The sequence below is a fragment of the Leptodactylus fuscus genome, chromosome 1 (genome assembly GCF_031893055.1).
Source record: "Leptodactylus fuscus isolate aLepFus1 chromosome 1, aLepFus1.hap2, whole genome shotgun sequence".
Lineage (NCBI taxonomy): Eukaryota > Metazoa > Chordata > Amphibia > Anura > Leptodactylidae > Leptodactylus > Leptodactylus fuscus.
This window is the reverse complement of record NC_134265.1, coordinates 228,917,912-228,945,794: the sequence shown is the minus strand read 5'-3', so window position 1 is coordinate 228,945,794 and position 27,883 is coordinate 228,917,912.

Below are 27,883 nucleotides of genomic sequence, written 5' to 3'. Positions count from 1 at the left end.
AAGTCCATAGATATGGATCCCCATGGACGAGAAGGCACTGGCAGAGGTTGTAGCAATCCAGTCGGAGCAGACCGAGGTGTCTTACATCTGGCACAGATGACACAAGAACGGACATAGTCTTTAACATCCCTCTGATACCCCGGCCACCAGAAGAATCGTGAGAGGAACTCTTGAGTCTTCTGCACCCCTTTATGACCTGCCACCTTGGAGTCATGCATCAGTCTTAGTACTCTTAGTTTGGCAGACTTAGGCACGTAGAGGCATTGGCCTTGGAACCATACTCCATTTTTAAAGGTCAGATGAACGTCATTAGCCGGCTGGGACAAGAGAGGATCAGTGACATAGGCTTCCTTAAAGGCGTTAATTAAGTCTTCATTCTGTATCACTCCCACCACATTGGCGTCGGGTACTATAGTCTCAAATGAGGGAGCCGAATCCGATTCGGTAGAGAACATCCGGGAAAGGGCGTCAGCCTTGCCATTACGGGAGCCCGGTCGATAGGAGATGATAAAATTAAATTGGTTTAGAAATAGGCTCCAGCGAACCTGTCGGGGAGAAAGACATCTTGCGGATCGGACAAACTCCAAATTACGGTGATCGGTGAGTACGACAATCTGCTGAGAAGCCCCCTGCAAATGATGCCTCCATTCTTTGAACGCGGAGATGATCGCCAACAGTTCCTTGTTTCCGACATCGTAATTCCTCTCAGCAGAAGATAACTTTCGGGAGAAGTATGCACAAGGGTGCAAGAGACCCTTCTCTCCTGTTCTCTGAGATAAGACAGCTCCCACGGCACTGTCTGAAGCGTCCACCTCTATTATAAATGCCAACTCCGGATCAGGATGTATTAATACTGGGGCGGATGTGAACCTTGACTTAAGGCGAGTAAATGCCTCCTGGGCTTGGGGTGTCCAACGGAACACTGTCCCCTTCTTGGTAAGTTGGGTAATGGGACTGACAATCTCTGAGAAGTGCTTAATAAAGCGCCGGTAAAAGTTGGCAAAGCCTATGAAACGTTGTACCTCTCGGGTATTCTTCGGGACCGGCCAATCCATGATTGCTTGGATCTTACTGATATCCATATACAATCCTTGTTGTGAGATTACATAGCCCAAAAACTGGATCTCAGTCTTGTGGAACTCGCATTTTTCGAGTTTAATGTAAAGTTGGTTTACTCGTAGGCGGTCCAGAACAATCTTCACATGTTCCTCATGTTCTTGTAGAGAGCTGGAAAAAATAAGGATATCGTCCAAATACACCACCATGAACTGATCCAAGAGATCCCGGAAGATGTCATTAACCAAATGTTGGAAAGCAGCTGGGGCATTGCATAGACCAAACGGCATGACCAGATATTCAAAGTGTCCGTACCGACACCGAAAGGCAGTTTTCCACTCGTCTCCTTTTCTAATCCGCAGTAAGTTGTATGCTCCTCGAAGATCTAATTTGGAAAAAATCTTGGCATGGCGAACTCGTTCCAGAAGTTCGGGGATTAGAGGAAGTGGATAACGGTTTTTAACAGTGATTTTGTTGAGTTCCCGATAATCTATGCAGGGTCTGAGGGACCCGTCCTTCTTTTTCACAAAAAAGATTGGAGCACCTGCTGGAGATGAGGAAGGACGAATAAACCCCTTTGCCAGGTTTTCATCAACGTAGTCCTTGAGGGCCTTTAACTCCGGCCCGGCTAGAGGATAGATGTGGCCAAACGGAATTGCTGCACCGGGCAAAAGCTCAATTGGACAGTCATATGGCCGGTGTGGTGGAAGTTTATCTGCATTCTTCTTGTCACTCACGCCCAAGAAGTCAGAATAGACTGATGAAAAAAGGTTAGAAGGATTGTCAGGAACAGATGTGACCGGGCAAATGGCTGACTTCTTCTTTGCAGGGAAGCGTAACTCTCTAGTTTCCCAGTTGATAGCTGGGTTCTGCTTTTTCAACCATGGGAGGCCTAGGATTACTGGAAAATGAGGAGAGGAGATAAGCATGAAGGATAGTTCTTCCTGATGATCAGGCGGCATGGATACCCTTAGGGGTCTGGTTTCCTGATCTATTGGCCCCGATACCAGGGGAGAACCATCCACAGTCTCCATCAGCACGGGTAAGGCCCTATGTTGGGTTGCGATACCATGTTCTTTAGCAAAGGCCAGATCCATGAAGTTGCCACTAGCTCCGGAATCCACCATTGCTGAGGTGGAAATCCAACGAGTGTTGGTCCAAATCTGAATTGGCAGGAGGCAATGGGTCTCCTTCTTCCTCTTCTCCAGGTGTGAAGCCACCGACGACAGGGTCTGAATAACTGCATTCAAAGGCTGTGACGCTTCTGAGGCTTCTGATTCACAGTCAGACAAATCTCCTTCGGCCACGGCTGCGACAGTCCTGCGAGGTCGATTCGGGCAATTTATGAGAAAATGACCGGACTCCCCACAATAGAGACATAGACCGTCACGCAGCCGGCGTTCCCTACGAGCATTACTCTCAGACCTCTGTACAACATCTAGTTGCATTGGCTCAGTCTCCTGTGGGGGCCTATTAGAAGGTTCCTTGGGAAATGCAGGAGAAAATGCTGGTGGGCTGTCCCTGCGATTCATTGCTGCCCATCTCTCTTGTCTTCGTTCGGATAAGCGGATATCAATCCGTATGCAATGGTGTACATACTCTTCAAACTTGGAGGGAGCCTCAGAACGGGCCAGTTCGTCCTTAATGGCGCTGGATAATCCTCTCCTGAACAACGGTAGTTGCGCCTCCGATTTCCAAGTCGTGTCCACTGCCCATCTCTTAAATTCCATGGCATACTCTGTGACCGTACGTCGGCCCTGTCGAAGCGCCAGTAAGTTGGTCTCTGCAGTGGCGCGACGATTAGGATCATCAAACATCAGGGCCATGCCATCAAGGAACTGAGTCAGACTATCTAGACAAGGATCAGCGGTCTCAATTAGCGGGTTTGCCCATGCTAGAGCCTTGTGTGTCAGAAGCATGATGATGCAGAGTACCTTGGCGCGATCATTTGGAAATTGACCGATATGTGCATCAAAATAGAGTTTACACTGGTTTACAAAGCCACGGTACTTGTCGCGGTCTCCACCAAACCTAAATGGTGGCAATTTTGGGGGGCTCAGTACTACGAGGGGAGCTGACTTCAAAGCCTCAACCGCGGTTGTCCGTGTATGCAAGTCCTGCATCGCTTTGCCAAGATCCTGCACATTTTTGTTAGCTTGTATCTCTAGAGAATTTATCTTGGACTTTAGCGACTGCAACTCTGTATACAAAGAAGTTGTGTATTGCTGTATTCTCTTAACACGGGTCTCCAAGTCCCCAGACTCAGCGGCCTCCATCTTGTGGGCTTGAGTATCCTGTTACACTATGTGTGGATGCTCTGTGGACACCTATGGCTGATAGGGGAAATGCACAGCAGACAATAGTTACAGCAAAGAAGAGACGAACTTACAGTCAGTTGCAGCACAGCTGGGTAGCGTTCGGCCGGTAGTAAAAGGCAGGTTGTGTAGCACTAGAGGTTTTCCTGATGAGAGACTGAATCAATCAGGGGGAGCTCATGTGCAGCTGAGGGGATAAGCTGAAGGGCAACAGCCGGGAGGAAGACAGGTATCTAGATGCAGGTATGGTAGGAAATGGCAGAACTCTGGAACAAGAGAACCACAGGACTCTTCACAATAGAGGCGGAGAGCTAGAGGCAGCCGAGACAAAGATCTGACTGATACTCAAGCAGGGAGGAACACAGGTGCATTCATTAATATAGCCTCAAGAGCAGGCAAGATGGCCACCGAAGCTATAGCGGCCATCTTACAACGAGGCAGACTTGCCCACAGACAGGTGAAACGTAAAAACAGAACTGGATCCTTACAGTTACATACAGAGACTGCCTGTCTCTGCCATAATGAACACAAATGAGTTAGCTAGCCTGATAACTGGGAGAACAGAAGACAATTCAGAAATTAAAGCAGCTCCTCTCCCCTATCTGATAGCAGGGAACTAGGTCACATGGTGCAGACACAGGAATAGCTAGAAACACAGGCTCCCTCCCGTGCACTTAGCCCCTCCTCCCTCCCCCCGAGAGCAGCAGATACATCACTTGACTTTTGAGCAGATAAGTCAAGGGCTGTGTCAACAATGAATTGAATAAAGTAAGATAGTGGACAAACAAAGCAGTTTTGCTGAAGCAGTGTATTTAGGAAAAGTCTTACATCCACATTAACAAGCAGCATAGATAGGATCCTTGTGATGGGACAACCCCTTTAACACAGTACACTTTTTAAACCCCAGACGTACTATTATGTCCCTGGCTCAACATACTTAAAGGGATTCTACCATTAAAACTCTTTTTTTTCTAGGTAACACATCGGAATAGCCTTTAGAAAGGCAATTCGTCTCTTACCTTTGGAAGTGATCTCCGCCGCGCCGTTCGTTCGAAATACCGGTTTGAACCGGTATGCTAATTAGTTCTCTCGCAGCGATGGGGGCGTCCCCCAGAGCAGGAGATGCGATGGGGGTGTCCCCATTGCTGCTCGAAAGCCGACTCCAGTGCCTCCTCTGTCTTCTTCTGCATCCTCCCCTTCCTTCTTCGGCTTGACGTCGGACGCCTGTGCAGTACGCTCTGTTCGGCGAACGTGCGGTGTCGGCACTATGGCCGTGGGCATGCGCAGTACGTTCGGCAAAGTTCGCCGAACAGAGCGTACTGCGCAGGCGTCCGACCTCAAGCCGAAGAAGGAAGGGGAGGATGCAGAAGAAGACAGAGGCAGCGCTGGAGTCAGTTTTCGAGCAGCAATGTGGACGCCCCCATCGCATCTCCTGCGCTGGGGGATGCCCCCATCGCTGCAAGAGAACTAATTAGCATACCGGTACAAACCGGTATTTCGAACGAACGGCGCGGCGGAGATCACTTCCAAAGGTAGGAGACGAATAGCCTTTCTAACGGCTATTCCGACGTGTTACCTAGAAAAAAAAGAGTTTTAATGGTAGAATCCCTTTAACTGGGCGTTCTATTACACAGGCGTACTAACATCCTGCTCCATAACCCCTGGTAAGAGCTGAGCTCTGGCATCCAAGGGGTTCTTCCATGTTTATGACCCCCTCTCACCAGGGGTGTTGTTATAAATTTTCTGCTAGGAGCCCCCAGTACTTGGTTGATCCTGCCGGGATAGGAGAAAGTCAACCTACGCATCTGTATAGGCTGACTTCCCCTATAGACTACAATATATGTATATACACGTGTACTGCAGTGTACAGTACTGAACTAGCTGGCTTCTGATCACTGGTACAATAGGTATACACTGTAATACACATGTAGTAACGCCTGGCCCCTTTTCATTTCCACCAGGCTTTCCCCAACCACTATCATACTGCTGTGACAGCACACATACCCACAGAGAGGGCTCGCAGTGAACCCTCTGGCAGTTATGCTATAGGTTTGTCACCATGGCTCTAGAAGGTCTAATAAAATCAGTTAAAAAAATAAATAATAAAAGACATTAAAAATTGCAATTAATCCCCCTTTTCTTCAAACTCTTCATAAAAACGAAAAAACAAAAACAAAAACACATACACATTAGGTGTCTATATGTTGCCTCTCATGCATATTTGAAACATAAAGTGATCAAAACAATAGACATTTCCCAAAAAGTTCAAAGGACCACACAAAATAGATGCCCTATGCATCCCTGTACATGGAAATATAAAAAAGTTACAGGTGTCAGAATATGGTGACTCCTGAAAAAAAAAATTTTTGCAAATTTTTGAGCTTTTGCTCTTAGGGTATGTTCACATGGAGGAATTTGCCACGGATCTAGGATGGATTCCATCCAGTTTTCAATGGGTGGCAGAGATTGCAGCCGGACACTGAAAAAAAAGTGTCCTGCTAGATATTACTAAGAAATCCATGACTTAAGATCCGCTTAAAGGGGTATTCCCACGTCGCATACTCACCAGTCTTCACTGCTGTAAAATCTTCTTTCTTCCTGGTTTCTTGCATCATTTGGTGGGCGGGGTTTCACATGCAACCTGCCGTTTAGCTCCGCCCAAAAATTAGCGTATAGCTCCACCCACCACATAGCGTGATCCTATGGGGCGGCTGAAGGGCCTGTGATGTCATCAAAGGTCCTTAAACAACACTATATGCACAATATTGGACTATGAATTACAGGCAGGAGCAACTCCATTCTGTGTTACATACAGAGACTGCCTGTCTCTGCCATAATGAACACAATTGAATTAGCTAGGCTAATAACTGGAAGAACAGAAGATGAGTTCAGAAATGAAATCAGCTCCTCTCCTCTATCTGAGAGCAGGATCTAGGTCACGTGGTGCAGACACAGGAATAGCTAGAAACACAGGCTGGCTCCCATGCACTTAGCCCCTCCTCCCTCCCCCCTGAGAGCAGGCAGCTACATCACTAGACTTTTGAGCAGATAAGTCAAGGTCTGTGTCAACAATGAATTGAATAAAGTAAGATAGTGGACAAAAAGCAGTTTTGCTGAAGCAATGTATTTAGGAAAATTCTTACATCCACATTAACAAGCAGTATAGATAGGATCCTTGTGATGGGACAACCCCTTTAAGTCTAAGGCCCCTTCATCAGAGCTAACTCAGTAGCAGAAAGCCACAATGGGGCAGGAGGGGAGCAATAGGGGGAGAGGAGATTAGAGACATTGCAGTGTACAGCAGGTATCTGGAATAATTGTAGGGCCCTGGCAGGGTCCGACCAGGATTGTAGATGCCTTGTGGTGGAGGAGGTTGGCAGCAAGTTTATGTACTTCACATTAGAGTTTGAAGAACACGGTCCCCTGGCACAGGGGTCCCGGGGAGAGTCTTCCTGAGCATCATCTTACCATTGGAAAGAACAGCTGTGGCAGGCAGGTCCAAGAGCTCCGGGACAATGCGTCCTACACCATTGAGCCTCAGGCCACGCATGGAGTTTGGAGGAATCACTGTCAGTCTATAGAGTGTTGATCACACAGCTATCTAAAGAGTATGGCCACGCTCAGTGTATCACCTTTGATAGTTCCTACTGTTGAGTAGATACTGCTTGAAGCAACAATTCTGGATTTTTCCTTCCATTTCTGGGTCTGAGGCTATTTTGGGTATATGCTCCAACCAATCACATAAAAAAGTAAGGTTCTCATGGCAAGTGGTAAAATGATGCCACTTAGGGCAGAAGGGCCTGACATGACTTTATACATATTTCCCACTTACTGCTTACATAGCCTCTCTGTAGAGAAGATGGGACTTTCCCGCACCGGCCACCACCCTCTCTCCAAGGACTCTACAACAGCTGCATAGTCAGCATCTATGGTATGTTATTCCTGGCTGTAACTGTGGTATTCCCCAGTATGATGTGCTGAAGCCTCAGTCACCAGCAGTATTTCATGACCTTCCTACCATAGTCTATTATTGGTTATTAAGGGGCTACTTGTCTTGTGCAGAGGAACAGGTCCGTGCCCTACCTTTCACAGTATGTGTGGCCTGGCTCTGAGTTGGTATGAGCAGCATACAGCATTGTACTGCTCACACTCCACAGCTGCTGAGTTCTTAGCATTTGGCATTGATTAGTGATGGAAAATTAATAATTTGCTATTAAATCATCATCCAATATTATAGAACTCCATCCATATTTTGTATAATCAGATTCATACATGTGCTTCAGAGGTCTAAGTCTTTACAATCCCCTGTTCTCAATAACATTTTAAAGATATTTATTGTTACCCCAAAGGCCGGACTGATATAATAGGCCTTGAATGTCTTTTTCCAATGATGTTGTATCCTCTCTGCTACACTTAACAGCCAGTCACTTTATCATGTTTATGGGTTTTTCTATCCCATGAGGTGGCTAGAAGACGTGTGTACTTTTATGGTGCAATCTGTCACCGGTCTTTTTTATTTTATTATATAGTACAGTCTTTATGTGTCCAAAAATAGCAATGATTTATAAACTGGCTGTACAAGTATGTGAACAAGGAAACCGGTGATTTTGTCATTGGATGGTTCCTGTGTCCTGAAACTTTATTTATTCATAAATCAGTCTAGTGGATGAAATATACTGTCATTTACAGTAGCTGTAAACGAAATGTATGTCTGGGAATGAACATATTATTATGCTACAAGGAAGTCAAATAAAGATGCATTTAATGCCTTAGATTGTCCTAATCTTTCAAGGATGAATTTACAAACAATTCTGCCATAAATTGCCATGTATTCATACAGCCAGCGTGGTATCCTATACTAAACAACTGGGTTATTTTTATACTTCTTTAACTTTTATTCCCACTTCTGCTTATCTCATAGAAGGAACCAGAATGGCAAATGTGTACCTGTAGTACTCTGTGGAGGTTGTGGGCGATCGGAGGAGACTTCCCAGACCATTAATAAGAAATTAATTTAATTCAATTTTTCAAAATAATATGCAATAGAGGAAATTTTTCTGTAGCCCGTCAAAGGGTGGGATATATTTGGCAGTAAGTAAACTCTCAGTTATGGTTGATGTGTTGAAAGGGGGAAAATGAGCAAGGGTGGCTTTAATAAGAGGTAAGAGCATATAGAAAACAGCAAGTCTTGTGGGATGTTCCCAGTATGCAGTGGTTAGCACCTAACACAAGCGTTTCAAACAAGCACAGCCTTTGAGCCAATGACTAGGTCATGGGCACTCAAAGCTTAGTGATGAGAAGTGATGACTAACCTGTGTGATCCAAATGCTTAGAAGGTCTACTGTTGTCTACCCCGTTTCCCCGAAAATAAGACGGTGTCTTATATTAATTTTTGCTCCCAAAGATGCGCCATGTCTTATTTTCAGGGGGTGTCTTATTTTTTTCAAAGAAGAATTCACATATATTGCTAAATATAAAAATTAACATTTATTAAATACTGTACAGTATAAAAATATTTTTATAGATTTGTAGAGCAGGCGATTTTGGACACAGGGATACCTAACATGTACGGTATGTGTTTCACAGTATTTACATACTTTTATATGTGTTCTAGGGAAATGGGTTGATTTGAATTTTTAATACATATATATATATATATATATATATATATATATATATATATATATATATATTTTTTTTTTTATTTTTTTGCATTTATTGACCCCCTGTAATACATTACAGACAGGCAACCTGCCTTCAAAAGAAATGACGATTATTTGCAATGCAATTGCAAAGGTCTGATCACTAATGCAATGCAATGCATTAGTGATCAGACCTTTGCAATTGCATTGCATTGCAAAAAAAATTGTCATTTCTTTTGCAGGCTGCATAGAGCAGCCTGCAAAAGAAAAGCACTGCAGACAGGCCGGGGAGCCTTTACAAGGCTCCCGGCTGTCATGCCAATGTGACGTCGGCCCTGGAACATGCTCCAGGTGCTGGCAATCACCGGCGCCAGAAGGGTTAATGCCCATGGTCGGTGTGGGCACCGACCGGAGGCATTAGCGCTGGATGTCTGCTGACACCAGCAGACACCAGGCGGCTATGGCGGCCGCCCGACTCCCGGGTGGCCGGCATAGTTAAACACCCGGCAGGATGCAGACATCCAGCGCTAATGCCTCCGGTCGGTGCCCACACACGCTCCCATAGAAATGAATGGAAGCGCCTGGCACGCCGATCAACCCCCCGCTTGCCGGCTACTTCCATTCATTTCTATTCACTATGTCTTACTTTCGGGGGAGCGCCTTATATTAGGCAAGGTAGCAAAATGTCTGCCATGCCTTACTTTCGGGGTACGTCCTATTTTCGGGGAAACACGGTATAAAAAAATAATGCTTGCTATGATAGAAAGGTGTGAGAACATACATAGTCTTGTATAGAACTTTCTGTATTTTGGGTTGTGTAGCTGCAGGTCAATCAGACTGTCCATACTCACTTCTGACCATTGAAGCACCCATAATAAGATAAAATAAGATAATCCTTTAAAGGGGCTCTATCAGCAAAATCATGCTGATAGAGCCCCACATATGCGTGAATAGCCTTTAAAAAGGCTATTCAGGAACTGCTAAAGTTATATTAAACTACCCCCCAGTTTTAAAATAATACCCTAAAAAATAATGTGATCAACTTACCCATTGTGCACGGTGGGCGGGCATTCAGGGTCCGCCGTCTTCTTTATCCACGCCTCCTCTTCCTGCGATGTACTCAGGTCCCGTCTTCCTCCAGCGCTCGCGAACTGACATTGCTTAAAAAAAAATTGCCTGGGCGCATGCGCAGTAATATGCTGCTTCTACTACGGCTACTGCGCATGCGCCCAGGCCATTTTTTTATAGCAATGTCAGTTCGCAAGCGCTCAGCTTGACTACTTCAGAGATGAGCCGATCTGAGCGCACAGCTGTTAGCATAATCTCCAGTGCACTATACACTTTAAAGGCCCAAGGCCTCCTAGAAGTGAATGCTGGAGCTTCCCCTGTGTCAACATCCTGATCTCCTGGACTTAACCACAACATTGGTGATGGAGTCTTTCATCTTATTCATGGAGTCTTGCACATACTCCTTTATCCAGACGACAATAGCAGCATCTATTATACTCCCAACCATCCAGGAGAGGAATGTTGTATTCCCGACAGGACAGGTGTCTGTATTTAGAGATCAACCTCCTGCTGATTCCCAAATCAATGCAATCAACAGATCCTGCAGAAGACATCTAGGAGGAGAAAGAGTGTTGTAAACTATTATAAGGGGGAATTAGCAGAATAATCAAACCACAAAATACCTTGGCTGTATAGAGTTAATCACAGAAAGAAAACTATATCAATATAAGGAGAGGGTAATATAATTAGTATAGCCAATAAAGAGCAAAAAGAAGCTAGCAGTTGACTACCTACACTACTAGAAACCCGGACCATTACTCTGGGACTATTTTTTCATAAATTCATTATTTAATTATCAAATAAAACAAGTAGACAGACAATGCAAAAATACAGTAATGGTCCCAGAAGAGAAAGGGTCGCTAAACATCTCAAACATGAGAACTGCCCAATCATCCACTCCATGAGTGCACGAGCTACCGAGGAGAGATCAATCCACCAGGTCTCTGTAGTCCTGGGTACCCTGGAAGAGGATCCAAGGCATCCAGGTGTCTATTAAAGACACATGCATGTCTCGAAGAGACACAGTGAGACCCTCCATTCCCTGGATATCCTCCACTTAGCGGATCCAGTGAAGGAGGGAGGGCGAGTTGGGAGACTTCCAGAGCAGGGACTCAGTGCTAATCCTGTCCCCAGGAAGTGGGAAAAAAGCAATCACAGAAGGTGCAGAGAAGGATGAGAAGGGGCCGGAAGAAGGTGGGAGAATGAAAAATAATGCTGCCCCACTCCTCCTTTACAAGGCATCCCCCTCCGATATTCACAAACCACAAGGCATCAGAGCAGAAAGCACTGTGAATCCAGCACAGAACAACACCAGGCTGAACCCCAGGACTAGGCAGAAGCCAGAACAGGAGAGTCCTGAGTTCAGCTGACACCATTTCACCCTTCCCAAATAGGCTCAAATAAGAAAGGGAGAAAATAATAAACATATACAGTAAAAAAATTAAGTTTTTTTTTTAAAAATGAAAATTCTGCAAAAGATAAAAAAAACAAACAAAGGAGTGGAGAGAAGTGAAAGGACCCCCAACCATTTGTCCAAGTCCCACAGAACAGAAAAAAATAGTTGGTGGGGTCATTCACCTTCTTTTATAGCTTAAAGGAGGTGAGGTTATGTCACTGTGTCAACTGTCCTACCAGTAACACAAAATCACACAAGTTCTTCAGCAGTGGGCATAGAAGAGGAAAGTAAAGTAGCATTTGTTATTATATGGTCCACAATGTCCGTTTCACCTTCAATGGGGTATCCACAAAAGCACAGGCCAATGTATGAAAAGCAATTCCCCAAGTCAAAGGGCAGCTATTTCCAAAACACCAGGAAGTCAATCAATCAAATCAGCACTGATGCAATAACAATAAAACTTAACATTTATTAACCCCTAAAAATGCTATCAGCATATATAAAAATGACCATTGACAGTTCTGCCACTAGGTAAAACTTACAAACGATCCCACTGGTCAAGTTGGGGACAGAGATGTCACAAAAAAGAAAGACTATATGTAATTAGATAATATACAATAATTCATAGTCATACAAAGTTGTCAATAAGATATCAATAGATAGACAACAAGATATCACAAAAAAAAATCGCCATACACCGGTAAGTAAAAAATGGTTCGATCAGTGGATGGAGGTGAGGTGCTGTAGAAGTTAAAACGACAGACCCTAGATGTTCCTAGGTCACTGTAAGGGAATTGCTAAGACAGCAATTCCCAGAACTGTTAAACCCTGGGAGGGGCACAAGAGACAGTGAGCCCTAAGCTGAAGCCCCCCGCTTTCCCTTCCTATTGCCAGGCCCTATCTGTTATGTCAGTCCAGGTAGCTGCAACGGGGCTAAGGGATAGCAGTAGGGAATCTCGCCCTGCACTACTCCCACTAGCTATCCCGGTCCCTGCCTCACGGGTGTGGGTCGGCTGTACTCAGGCTAAGCCTGACCCCGACAGCTCCTCTCTCACTGATTCCGTAGGCCTAGAGGGAAGTGGGAGAAGGAATGCCCTATAAGATCTCTAGGGACTGGAGACTAAAGGGGGTCACCCCTAACGAACAAGTGAAGCTGCTACTGACAGGGACTGACAAGGGTGTGCGCTGACTAACAACACAAGCAGCACACAGGAAACATGTGGGAAAGGATTCCCCCAAACCAATATGGGAAGGAACCTTACACTAGGAAACAAACACAGGGAAACTGAGTAGAAATCAAAGGATAAGGCAATTCACTCACACAGTCAATTATACACAGAGGGAGGATTGGTGAACACAGAAGGGAAAACACACAAACCAACTCGTTCACCCAAACCTCCCAAAAAACCAACCACGGAACTTCCTCTATCCCAGAACACCACCTACTCCTCCTGCTAAGGCCTAGCTCTGTAAAAGCGACACTCAGCACAGAACCATGGGAGGCATGGGTTTAAATACAGAGTAGAGACCACTCCTCCCAGGTGCAAATGGGAGGACAGACTAATCAACCAGGAAATAAAGCTGCCTACCAGCAGTGCGTGCGTGCAAGTCAGAAGGTGTGCACCAATACCCACGACAGGACAACCCCGCAGCGCCAGGATGCCACCCCAGACACCGCGCAGCCAAAAACTCCCCAGGTAAGAAAAATAGAAAGTAAAGAACCTAAATACTCCTAACACTATCCTAGGTAATAGGCGACAACCACGAGGACAATCCCTCCCTGAATACGTGAAAAACAAAACACAGACAAGACGAACAACAACAAAGGGAGGTCAGCTAGCCAGGGTTCGGTAACAGGAGAGCGATGCAGTGCCAAATCGGAGTCAAGAGAATAGTCAATGAGAAAAGCCAAAGGTCAGGTATAATAGTATAAGCAAACAGGGAACGTAAGAGCAGGTATGCGCACGGCAATAACAAGCACTGGTGTGAATGGGAACCAAGGCTAAATAGGGAGGAAGAACCCGCCCATGGAGTTCACAGAAAGGCAGCTGTCAATCACAGGGCAAGGCCAGATTAACCACTTAATGGACAGAGGCAACCTTGGCAGAAGACGGGTGTGGTGCAAATCCAATTAAGGACTAGAGCCGTGTTCACACAGTGCAACTAAAAACTTTAAGCAGATTCTCAAACTGCACACGCCTCCTGCGCCACAGCATGCGAGCAGAGGGTGGTGCAGTGACCCGAACAGGCAGAGATGTTACAGTCACTGTCCCTTTCACCCCGTATTGCTACCGTCCTAACAAGGGCAGTCCCATTCCGAACCTGAATGGGGGTGATGTGAAATGCTTGCGTTTCATGGGAATAGATGTTGTGAAACCTCCCCCCAGAGGAGGTGATTGGGAGAGACGGACTTTACAACGAGAATCCGAATAGATCTTTAGGTTAGGAACTACCTCCCCAGGGGGACTAAATGAATAGATTGATTAATGTTGTTTCCTTTAAGAACTAGGATGCTTACCTTTACATTTCTGGGTATTATCTGGTAAATTAGTGTTTAAACCCACCCTTTTCCCCCTCAAGTCGGTTAGTTTAGCAACATAGATTTTTATTTTTTATTTCTATTCAGTAAAAAGGTTGGTTCTTTTTGTCATAGTTGGTACCATAGGGGCAATCTAGCTAAATAGCAAGGGGCTGGGATGGCCGAGATGAATACTTTGTAATCTATGTACCGGTCCCATTGTTTATACTTTACCTCTACTGACAGTGAGTGAGGTATGTTCCCCACAGGCAAGGGGGAGGTGTGACTATCTTTTCCCTATCCTTGTATATGGGGAATGGTGTTTACCCGACAACACTATGCTGCGTATTGCTGTATTATGGCTCTGTGGTGGCCGGCCGGAATATGGTGCTAGTATGCATGCGCGAGACCGATGTGGGTCTCGCGGCATTAGAGCGAGCAGGTGACACTGGCTGCAGTTGGATGCATGACGTCATCCGAGGGTGCCAAAATGGCGCCATACTGCAGGTGGACGTACCGAAACCCTGGACGTAGGTGAGAAGCCGACCCTCCTGATGAAAGGGGAGGGGATGAGAGGGCTATTTAATACCTGGGTCCATTAATATCGAGTTGCCACTGCCATAATGTGAATGGAGATAGAAAAAGAATAGTCCTCATATGTGATCCCTGCTTATATGCACCACTGTGCTGAGTACAGGAGCCATTTCCTTTCATGGAACAACTATGTTAGGGAGGGGCTTTATTTTATGTTTTGAGTGTCAGTATTAGTCAGGTCCCCTGAAGAGGGGTGTAGAGACACCCTGAAACGCCGCGTGGGGACTGTAAGGGTTACTTCCAGGTTCAATGGGGTATCCCACAAAAATATTGTTTATAGTTAAATACACTCTATAATTCAAAACTTTTTTATACCTAGGAAAAAGATTATATCTCCAGATATTGTAGGAATAATTCTAGAATAGTGCCACCTGCTGTTTCTAAGAATAGCGTTTACTGTGTCCACCTTAGTAAATGTCTCCTAGTGGACACACATGCTCAGTCTTGCTTCTCTCTGCTTGAACAAGTATGCAGTGGAATACCTGGTATGGTGAGGTGGCCACTTGTGAAGCTGCAATGTCTTCTCTGTTTGTTAGAGAAGAAGCTGAGCAAGTTGTTGAGACCGAAACTTCATTACTGCAATTGCTCTACAGCTTCCTAAGCAAGGCAGCTTGCCACACCAGCAATTTTTTTGCATACTTAGTGGAGCAGAAAGAGAAGTAAGATTGAGGATGCATGTCTACCACAGCACATTTACTTAGTTGGACACTGAAGAGACTCTTCATGGAAACAGCAGGTGGCACTGTTCTAACATTATTCTAGGAATATCTGGGGATGTAGACTTTTGTAACTACTTCCTGACATCTACTGTACGTGTGTTGCTGCTAAGAATGTGTTCCCTCACTCTGCCATATATATATAGTTGACACCCTTGTGGCGTATTGGTGTACTTAGAACTCACATAAGTTCTTTGCTATTGTGGTTCTTCCACTATATCCTTCCCCTTCCATGCTGTTGGGTATGCCAATGTGTTGTCATGTCCATAGGAACTAATAAACTGATGGTTAGCATAATAACCCATACTTCCATACTATAAGATTAACACATTATTTCTTTTTCATAGTAAACAATGGAAACATTATAAAACAATATCAGAAATTCTGCTTTTGGTCATATAAAATCATAAAATGGAATATAACGTGATCAAAAAATGAAATTGTATATTGCACCTGTTAATATATAAGTATAGCTTCAAAACAGCTCAAAAGTGAAGAAGCTATGGCTCTCAGAACATGGAGACACTACGCACCATGGCATCCATATGACTATGGTTTGGGTAAGATCAGTGGCGTAACTACCGCTGTAGCAGCAGAGGCAACTGCCACAGGGCCCAGGACATTAGGGGGCCCGGCGACAGCCGCTACCGCTGCTGGGATCGGTAAGTGACGCCATGGGCCCCAAAAACACTATCATTATACTCGGGGGTATTTTCAGACTCCTGAGTATAATGGTCGGAGGCCAGGGATAAGTAAGAAACATAAAAAACACTGTTACTTACCTCTCCACGATCCGGGCAGGCTTCAGGCCTAGACGTCTGACGTCTCTGACGTCACATGACCCCAGCCGCATCCCGGGTCATGTGACATCTGACGTCATAGAAGATGGACTACAACAGAGGCCGACAGCGGAGGACTGCAGCGGAGCCGGGAGATAGGTGAGTAACAGTGTTTTTTTTTTCTTTATCCCCCCTGAGTCTTCGATTATTATACTCTGGGGTCTGAAAAGACCCCAGAGTATAATAATTGTTTATGGGTGTCCACAGTGGGGCATAATACTGTGTGTAGGGGCCACTGAGGGACATAATACTGTGTGCAGGGGCCACTAAGGGACATAATACTGTGTGCAGGGGCCACTATGGGGTATAATACTGTGTGCAGGGGCCACTATGGGGAATAATACTGTGTGCAGGGGACACTATGGGGCATAATAGAGCGCGCAGGAATGCGGAGGAGGGGGGCGATCGAGGTCTTCGGTGTCGGTCAGGGGGAACCCCATGTCTAAAGTTCACCACGGGGCCCCGCCATTCCTAGTTACGCCACTGGGTAAGATCTGTTCAATATTTACTTTTTTGAACTTCAGCTCAAGCTTAATAGTCGACTGACCCTCAAAGTGTTTAACAACTTATGTATCTGGCAATATCTTATATGTTGTTTGTCTTGTTTTTAGGGGTTTATATTAAATGTTACATTTTAGAATTTATGCATCAGCGCTTTCGTATATGACAATTTTTCTGATGTAATGGTGACACTGCAGTGTCCCAGAACAAGATGTTAATGTTCTGTTTAACCACTTCCGGACCGCCCATAGACTATATACGTCCGGATAGTGGTTGTCTAGTTCTGCCAGGACGTACCTGTACATCCATCAGAACACAGCAGCTGCACGGAGATCGTGTAGCTGCTTTCACTAGGAGCCGGCTGTAACTTCAGCCGGAGCTCCCAGAGAGATAGCAGGGAAGGTTTATTACCTCCTCTGCTATCTCGATCGCTGTGTATACAATGAGCGCTGTATACACAGCTATGGACGCAGCCATAATTCAGCTGCCCTCTGACCCGGCGGACACGTGATCCGCCGGGAGCAGAGTCTTACCAGAGCTGCTGGGTCCTACAGGACTCAGATCAGCTCTGTAAGCTGTGTATACAGCATGCAGGAGGCTGGATTTCTCCTGTATCTGAGGTTAAATTTACCAGCCCCAGTTATAGGAGAAATCAGCCTCAAGTACAAAAAAAAAGTGATCAGATGTCCCCAAAGGTCTCTTATCACCTTATGGGGACACAATCTGGAAAAAAAAATAAAATAAAAATATAATAAAAAAGTTTTAAAAAAATGTAAATAAAATAATAATAAAAAATAAATAAATAATACGCTAATAAAACGCTGTTATTAAAGGTTATAGCCCCACCCCCGACGACACCATACAAAATAAAAATTACCGTAATGGAGAGGAAAAACTATATTATAAAGTTTTTCAGTGACACTTTGTGTTATTAAATTTAAAAAAAAAAAAAATTGAAAACCAGACACAATTTCCCTCCTATTTTGTTTATATTTTCCCAGATATAAAAAAAATTAAAACACATTCGAAAATAAAGATAACATAAAAATAAAGCCCTATGTGTCCCCGAAAAAAGACGCAAAAATTAGTTGACTGAGACATACGGGAAAAATGTTACAACCCTCAAAACCGCACATACAAAATAAACCTAAAATGTGTCTGGTCCTGGACCACAAATTGGCCCGGTACTGAAGTGGTTAAAAGGTCATTATGTCACCATATTGTCTCTTACATTGTCAGGTGGTAATCTCTAATGTCAGCCATTCTATTTGTGTGCTGTATATTGTATTATATTCATTACTTAGCATTGTCTGCAGCAGTGTAGAGGTTAACTAGCTTTGCACCTTGTTTTAACTTTGCAAACCCACATGTTTTGCAAACCCACATGTTTTAGCATCTTGCAACTTCAGTCACATGTTTTGCTTTCAGCCTATAGGAGCACAAGCTGCTTCTAGGGCGAGCTCAGGCTTGTCCCAGTCCAGCCCCTGCGTACACAGAAAGAGGTGACTGCAGAATGGAGTCTAAGGATCCCTTCACACGGTGTAAGTGCGCCGCTAATTTAGACCCGTACACGCGAGCGCTTCAAAACATATTCCATTCACTTCAATGGGAGCGTGCGTAAAGCCGCATCAACGGAGTCCTCAACATAGTCAAGCGTCACCACAAGGCTTTCAGCCAACATCCACTTGACTTCGGAAAGACAACCCACATCCAGCACCACATCAAGACAGGTGAACATCCTCCTATCAGGGAAAGACATTGTCCAGTACCACCAGCGATGTACCAGCCTGTGAAGAAACTACTAAAGGAGATGAAAGATGCTAATGTAATCCAGGAAAGTCAAAGTCCTTGGGCAGCACCAATTGTCCTTGTGTGAAAGAAGGACAGTAACATATGATTCTGTGTAGACTGCCGAAAGCTCAACAATATCACCCATAAATATGCATACCCGCTTCCATGTATTGAGGAGTCGTTTACTGCTCTCGGTTCAGCGGTCTACTTCTCCACTCTGGACTTAACCAACTTAACTGGCAAGTCCCCATGGCTCTAGAGGATCGTGAGAAGACAGCATTCACCATGCCTATGGGACTCTATGAGTTCAATGGGATGCCTTTTGGGCTTTGCAACGCCCCTGCTACATTCCAGCGATTAATGGAAAGATGCCTTGGCCACCTCAATTTTGAAAGTGTTCTGTTGTACCTTGACAACGTTATAGTCTACTCCCGTACTTATCAGGATCATCTCCGTCATCTGGCAGAAGTGTTTAATGTGCTAATACAGCACGGGTTGAAGATAAAACCGTCAAAGTGCCACTTGCTCAAACCAAGAGTCAACTACTTGGGACACGTTGTCAGTGCTGAGGGTGTACAACCAGATCCTGAGAAAACCACTGTTGTACAAGATTGGCCAACACCACAAACCGTCAAGGAAGTAAGACGTTTCCTAGGTTTTGCCGGCTACTACCGCCGCTTCATACCTCACTTCGCACAAATTGCGGAACCACTCACAGAACTGTTACGTGGTTGTCCAAAAGAGAATTACAACAGAAAACCTCCTGTCAATTGGGGTGAACCACAAGAAGAAGCATTCCAAGCTCTAAAGGCTCTTTTCACTCAACCTCCAATCTTGGCATACCCTGACTACAGTCAACCTTTCCGTCTCTATACAGATGCCAGCCATCAAGGCCTAGGTGCTGTATTGTCTCAGGTCCAGGATAACAAAGAACGTGTCATTGCCTATGCCAGCCGAAGCCTTAGGGGGCATTCACACGGAGTAACGCCGGGCGTGTATCACAGCCGTACACGCCGGCGTTACGGCAGACTGCCGAACACTTCCCATTCACTTCAATGGGAGCGCTCGAAAACGCCGCTGTTACAAGCACTCCCATTGAAGTGAATGGGAAGTGTTCGGCAGTCTGCCGTAACGCCAGCGTGTATGGCTGTAATACACGCCCGGCGTTACTCTGTGTGAATGCCCCCTTAGAGGTGCCGAACGGAATGACAAGAATTATAGCTCATTCAAGTTAGAGCTCCTAGCTCTAGTGTGGTTGGTTACTGAAAAATTAAAGGACTATCTTGCGGCTACATCCTTCACCGTGTATACGGACAACAACCCACTAGCGTACCTTGATACCACCAGATTAGGTGCTCTTGAACAGTGTTGGGCATCCATATTAGCGAATTTCTGCTTCACAATCAAATACCATAGTGGGAAGTCCAATGTCAATGCAGACACACTCTCTCGTCTACCTACAGTTGAAGAACCTGCCCAAGATGATTTTTTGGAAGAAGTCGAGATGCCTCCATTTTACAACAGGATCGCCCTGCAGAATAACATCAATGCCACTGCAGAAACTGGTGAAGTTCCTCAACAGAAACCTGAACCTCTCCAAGATTCATCTATGTGGAAAACTATACAAGGCGCGAGTCAAGTCTTTGAAGAAATCCATGATTATCTTCTTTCAGGAAGAGTTCCTGTCCGGCTACGCAAGTCATTCCCTGACATTGAACTGACTCGTCTCTGGAGACAACACAGACATCTCTTCCTCCAAAAAGGGTTAATCCTAAGAAACACCCTAGACTCGGTCTCAGGTGAAAGTTTTCATCAAATCTTCATTCCAAGGCTTGATGTCAAGATCATCCTTGATGCATATCACGACCAATCCGGACATTTCGGTATGCATAAGACAGAAGCAACCATCCGCCGCCGCTTCTATTGGATTGGAATGCGAGGAGACATCGAGAACTGGTGTAATGAATGTCCTCCCTGTAATCTCGTCACAGCCAGTAAGAAAGATGCAAAAGCACCTCTTCACCCTATCGACCAAACGAGCTTGTAGCTTTGGATCACGTGAAGCTTGCACCCACTCTTTCAGGCTACATTTAAGCTCTAACCATGGTGGATCACTACTCCAAGTTTGTTGAAGTCGTGCCTGTTAAAGATCTTACAGCATGTACCACAGCTATCATGTTCTATCTACAGTATGTTAAACATTATAGCTGTCCAGAAGCTATTCTAACTGATCGTGGACCTGCCTTTGAATCACAGCTCTTTCATGAACTTTGTCAATACCACGAGTGTAAAAAGTTGTGAACAACAGCAAATCACCCTCAAGGAAATGGACTTTGTGAAAAAGTGAATAAAATTTTCATCAATATGCTGCGAACAGCTGACACTAAGCAAGATGAATGGCCTCAACTGCTAGACGAACTAGTCTAAGTCAACAATACTACCCACTGCTCTACAGGCTGTTCGCCATTCTACCTCATGTTTGGAAGAGACAAGGTCAACTTCCTAGAGACCGTGCATTGGGAATTCAAGTTCCTGACTCTGTCAATCCCCTACCAAGAACAGATTGGGTATCTGAACATAAAAAGAGGATACAAGAAGCTCCTGAAATTGTTGATTTTTGTATGGATGAAGCTCATCACAGACAACAACAAGAGTACAATCTCCGAGCCAGTACTCAACCATTGCTAATTGGAGACCAAGTATGATTGAAAAACTGTCACAGATCAGGAAAATTGGATCCGCTTTGGGAAATTGAACCCTATGTGATTACTGCCATTCCAAATCCTGAAGCAGATGTCTATGAGATCCAGAAACATGGAAGAACTCCACAGACTGTCCATCGCAATCGCTTGAAGCTATGTATAAAAGAGGAACTGCTACCACAGTCTACACCTCAACAGCAAGTTGCCCCATCCTATATACCAATGCCTGTGGTTGAAACAAGACAATCACTACCAGCTTCAGGTGACTCCATGTATTCTCCACCACTGTTTGTGCTAGGATACTACCAGTGCCTGCGCCAATCCCAGCATCTACAGAAGTAAGAGACAGTATCGTTCCTGCTCAAACAGAAGTAACAGACTTTCCTGTTCCTGCGGAAAACCAAGTGCTGAGGCGTTCAGAGTGAAGCACCAAAGGAATCCCACCTGCACGCTACAGAGACTAATATCCTTTACTCATGTGGTTGTTATGTATTTAGTTAGCTAGTTGTATTGAAAGCTCCTAACTCATACTTCATATTATTGAATATTATATTTTACAGCCTATGGACTGATTCTTGTTGCCCATGCTATAAGGTCTATATGGACATTTATTGCTTATTATGTCTTTCTTTTGTGCCTTACATGGACTCACTCTACCTGAGCAACTAAAGGACACTTGTTTCTTTGCTATACTGAGCTATTCATGGACGTTTAGATTAATGCCTGAAAGGACTCAAACTAAATTTTCACCACTATTTTGAGATGGACAATTTGTTTTCCAAGTTCAACTGTTGTGTTGTTTTTCTCCAGTTTACTTTGATATCCAGTACCCTACACTTGTGTATGCTCTTTTTGTACTTTTCTATATTTTTCTAGGTACCACCCTCCAATACGGTTTACGCTGAGGACGGCTTATCTTAAGAGGGGAAGTATGCAGTGACGTTTTGCTTTCAGCCTATAGGAGCACAAGCTGCTTCTAGGGCTAGCTCAGACTTGTCCCAGTCCAGCCCCTGCGTACACAGAAAGAGGTGTTTGCAGAATGGAGTCTAAGCCTGGCTTCCAGCCAGTCCACATGTCTGCCAGCATTGCTCCAGGCTGGTCAGAACCTCACATGGGCTATATCCAGCTACCAGTCCATCCCGACTACTGAATTCCTGCCAGTCCACGCCTGGGAGATCATCCTAAAGTCTAATCCTGTCCTATTGACCTAAGTTAGAGGAATAACCTGTTGGATAAAGAAGTCCTCTGCCTGGATCCTTGCTTCTCATGGGTTCCCCATCTGGATCTAACCTAAGTGACTTCCACTTCGTTGATTCACGGCTTTAGCACCCTGCTATAGGGCATTACTCTAGCACCTACTCTGTAAGTGCTCTCTTGCACCACATTGTACAGTATAGCAAAGCTGTGTTGAATCTCCCAAGGTAGAGCTAAAGCTGCACTGGACTGTATATCAACTATTACCTACCCAGAATCAGTATACCTGCTATTCCAGTGCATATGGGACGGTAACTGAAGTGCTGCAATTACTTGTGATAAGTGTAAAAGCTATACTGCTATTTGGTACTAAAGAGACTGTGATATCTGTACTTTGCATGCACAAGAGATTTTTCAAGTAAAGTTCTTCAAAACCGTTGTTACTGGACTCTGTCACAGAAGTCATTCCAACCTGTACACTGTAGAAAAGAAACAGCTAAAGTGATAGGAAAGGTCCATGTATGTGACAGGGAACAGGGTTGTATACCACTCAGGCCTGTGATACAACCATGACTACTACCCCCATCAGCCCTGGACTACCACTGCCATCGTGCATCTTGCTCACTACAACACTGCTCGAAAAAAAAAAATTTGGACTGTTGTCCTCTTCTGCTTTATTGCTTTGATGGCTTTCTTGAAGAGAACAATATTACAGGACTTTAGATTTTAAGGACATGTTGATCCAAGGTTTTTATACTGACTGCCAGATTGGAGTTGGGAAGGAATTTTTCCCCCTGAAATGGGGCAATTAGCATGAGCCTCATGGGGTTTTCTTGCCTTCCCCTGGATCAACACTGTAGGGATTATAGGGTTATAGGTTGGACTTGATGGACTGATGTATGTATCCAACCTCATCTACTATGTAACTATACCAATATTGCCAACTATGTACAGTCCTATGAAAAAGTTTGGGCACCCCTATTAATCTTAATCATTTTTAGTTCTAAATATTTTGGTGTTTGCAGCAGCCATTTCAGTTTGATATATCTAATAACTGATGGACACAGTAATATTTCAGGATTGAAATGAGGTTTATTGTACTAACAGAAAATGTGCAATATGCATTACACCAAAATTTGACCGGTGCAAAAGTATGGGCACCTCAACAGAAAAGTGACATTAATATTTAGTAGATCCTCCTTTTGCAAAGATAACAGCCTCTAGTCGCTTCCTGCAGCTTTTAATCAGTTCCTAGATCCTGGATGAAGGGATTTTGGACCATTCCTCTTTACAAAACAATTCAAGTTCAGTTAAGTTTGATGGTCGCCGAGCATGGACAGCCCGCTTCAAATCATCCCACAGATGTTCAATGATATTCAGGTCTGGGGACTGGGATGGCCATTCCAGAACATTGTAATTGTTCCTCTGCATGAATGCCTGGGTCGATTTGGAGCGGTGTTTTGGATCATTGTCTTGCTGAAATATCCATCCCCGGCGTAACTTCAACTTCGTCACTGATTCTTGAACATTATTCTCAAGAATCTGCTGATACTGAGTGGAATCCATGCGACCCTTAACTTTAACAAGATTCCCGGTGCCGGCATTGGCCACGCAGCCCCAAAGCATGATGGAACCTCCACCAAATTTTACAGTGGGTAGCAAGTGTTTTTCTTGGAATGCTGTTTTTTTTGGACACCATGCATAATGCCTTTTTGTATGACCAAACAACTCAATCTTTGTTTCATCAGTCCAAAGGACATCAGTCCAAGATGAAGCTGGCTTGTCCAAATGTGCTTTTGCATACCTCAGGTGACTCTGTTTGTGGCGTGCTTGCAGAAACAGCTTCTTACTCATCACTCTCCCATACAGCTTCTCCTTTTGCAAAGTGTGCTGTATTGTTGACCGATGCACAGTGACACCATCTGCAGCAAGATGATGCTGCAGCTCTTTGGAGGTGGTCTGTGGATTGTCCTTGACTGTTCTCACCATTCTTCTTCTCTGCCTTTCTGATATTTTTCTTGGCCTGCCACTTCTGGGCTTAACAAGAACTGTCCCTGTGGTCTTCCATTTCCTTACTATGTTCCTCACAGTGGAAACTGACAGGTTAAATCTCTGAGACAACGTTTTGTATCCTTCCCCTGAACAACTATGTTGAACGATCTTTGTTTTCAGATTATTTGAGAGCGGGCTGTCCATGTTCGGTGACCATCAAACTGAACTGAACTTGAATTGTTTTGTATAAAGGAATGGTCCAAAATCCCTTCATCCAGGATCTAGGAACTGATTAAAAGCTACAGGAAGCGACTAGAGGCTGTTATCTTTGCAAAAGGAGGATCTACTAAATATTAATGTCACTTTTCTGTTGAGGTGCCCATACTTTTGCACTGGTCAAATTTTGGTTTAATGCATATTGCACATTTTCTGTCAGTACAATAAACCTCATTTCAATCCTGAAATATTACTGTGTCCATCAGTTATTAGATATATCAAACTGAAATGGCTGCTGCAAACACCAAAATATTTAGAACTAAAAATGATTAAGATTAATAGGGGTGCCCAAACTTTTTCATAGGACTGTATAATACAGGAAGTTGACTGAAAATTAGTGGTTCTGGAAATAAATATAAGGACATTACTGGAGGTAAAACTTATTTATATTGGGAAGAAACCAGAGTACCCAGAGAAAAGCCATACAAAAATGGGGAGAAATTCTTTACAGATGTTGTCCTTGGTCAGATTCAAACCTATCACTCCAGCACTTCAAGACTATAGAAAGATACATATAGGTAAATAAGGAACAGAGAACAGCACCTAGCTGCATATGGTGAGGTACCGTAAAATAAGATGATCAATATGACAAGAGAGCTTCTCACCTTGAAAAGTTGTGTACACAACTGTTTGTTTCGGCTTTTAAACCACTTATGGAGGGGAGGTTTTTTGCCCCTGGTAATGAGCCAGCAGGATCCACGTCACCCTAGGTGTCAGCAATATCGATAGTGGACCGGACAGAGAAAGGATCACCGCGCTCAATCGATCACCATTTAAAAATATATTTCTCTTTATTCTGGAAAAGGCAAACACAACGCGTTTCGGGCTTAGCGCCCTTTTTCAAGTGTATAGACTAGATAAGAAATAGAAACAACAACAACCCCAAGGGGGAAATAAAAAGAATGAACGAAAATACAAAAAATAAAAATTACATAAATAAATAAAAAGCATCCAATTTAAATATTTAAATATGTCATTTGACTAAAAAGTTTTTTTTTGTGGATGCTTTTTATTTATATAATTTTTATTTTTTTTGTATTTTCGTTCATTCTTTTTATTTTCCCCTTGGGGTTGTTGTTGTTTCTATTTCTTATCTAGTCTATACACTTGAAAAAGGGCGCTAAGCCCGAAACGCGTTGTGTTTGCCTTTTCCGAAATAAAGAGAAATATATTTTTAAATGGTGATCGATTGAGCGCGGTGATCCTTTCTCTGTCCGGTCCACTATCGATAGAAAGCTACATGGGAAGAATATGCAAATCTGACTTGCATGATGTAATTAGGAAGCCAGTGCCTCAAGAATGCGCAGCACACCAATAGAGGGCTTCCTAATTACATCATGGAAGTCAGATTTGCATATTCTTCCCATGTTCCTTTGCACAGTGGAGCGCTCATGGCTTAATAAGACTCCACACACCTAAATGGTGGTTCTCTTCCTATGGAGTGACGATATCTCCCCAACTATAGAAAGCTAGGCATTTTTAGCCTTCATGAATATAAGAAAAGATGGTCTTATTGAGAGACCTACACATTTGCTACCTATCTATTCACATTTCATCTCACTCATAAATGGCCTTGACAGCCCATAGTTTGGTTGTACAGAGTGTTTTATTACTATAAATGGTCATTGCTATGTGAAATGTAAAAGAACACAGAATCGCTCACATTCCACAATCACATATACACAGATTTCTATTCCTGAATGGAAAACAAATGATGCTCCAATGCTCTCGACTATCATTTTTCATTTAGCGCTGGCTGCTTATACATTAGACTCCTCTCTCGAGAAGTAATTTTGTTCTAGAGGAAAGAGAAAAATATGGGAAGGGATATGGATTTGCTCAATGGGATCATGTTGATTGATTAAATGTTCCAGAGGCTTTCACCTTGCACAACCATTACCTCTGCTTATCTACCTCTATCTGTTCACATCCTCGGCGCCCCAGTACAAAAGCCTCCGATCTGCACCTGCACATCTGAAATTGATAAGACTTTCTTGCAGTGATTGAAACAGAAGTGAGTCCGGGTCAAAACTGTTCGAGCAAAATTAATTGTTCAGAGACTGTACGTCTCTAGCCCTCTATAAACCCCCTTATAATTTACTGCATAGCATACCACCTGTGTGATACAGCTGTCTAAGCCATTTTCCTGACAAAAAAAGAAAGTGATATTTGGTGAACTTAAAGCCATATGCTTTTGAGGTTTCCTTTTTCAACTAACTAAAAACATGTGTCATTTATGTACCAGAGAAACCTTATTGCCAACCAACCATAACAGCTTGGGCCTTTTGTGTCAAACTAAAGCCCAGTGATCCAGGCCTTGTATGAAGAGGAAAAATATACAGAACCTATAGCTCTGTGTGCTGAACAAATAGTGGCAGGAATCCTTTGGTGAATTTAATCAATGCATGTACTTGTCCATTTGCCTAGACTCAGGTTATAGCAGTAAAGACTTGAAACAGATTTCTCGATATCTATCTAGACAGTTTCACAGCTCTCCTGTAAGATTTTCCACAGAATTCAACGTAAAGATCATGTAAATAAAACATTTTAATAATTTTCCTATTTCTCTTCTGTGCACTGTAATATGTGCTGTGTATTTCTGCTCTTTGTATGTACTTAATGAATGAAAGGTGGTTAACCATGTCATTTCAAGTAAGAAGTAGCATTTAAAGGGGTTTGTGGCACCCAAGGCGCTTTTTTCATACTGATGACCTAACCCCAGGATATGGTCATAACCATGTGATCTGTGGGGGTCTAACACCCAGACCCCACAGAGATCAGCTGTTGCAGTAGGCTTTGGGTACAGGAAGCTACTAATGGACAGGATGTGCATGTAGCACCTCTGCTATACAAGTAATAGAAGCAGTGCAGCAGCCCCATCTACTTTATAATGGTGCTTCCAAGAAATTGCAGCTCTATTCCTATTACTTGAATCCACTGGGCCACTGGAAGGGTCCTAGAGAGGGAGCTAGAACAGCTGATCTGTACAGGGTCTTGGTGTCAGACCCCCACAGATAATACACTGATGGTCATCAGTAGGAAAAAGCAATTTGGGACCAGAAAATCCCTTTAGGCTGAAACGCATTGCACTTTTTCCACAGAAAATTCACAGAGCTTTCCTCCCATTCACTTTGCAGGTACTGTAAAACACAGCGTTTATTGCCAGGGCCCCGTTTTTTGCTGTGGTCCTGGACTTAAAGCATTATAGCTATAACAGCACTATAGCTGTATGGCAGAAAGAGTATGTCAACCTGTGAACATGTTTTTCCACAAAATCAGTATT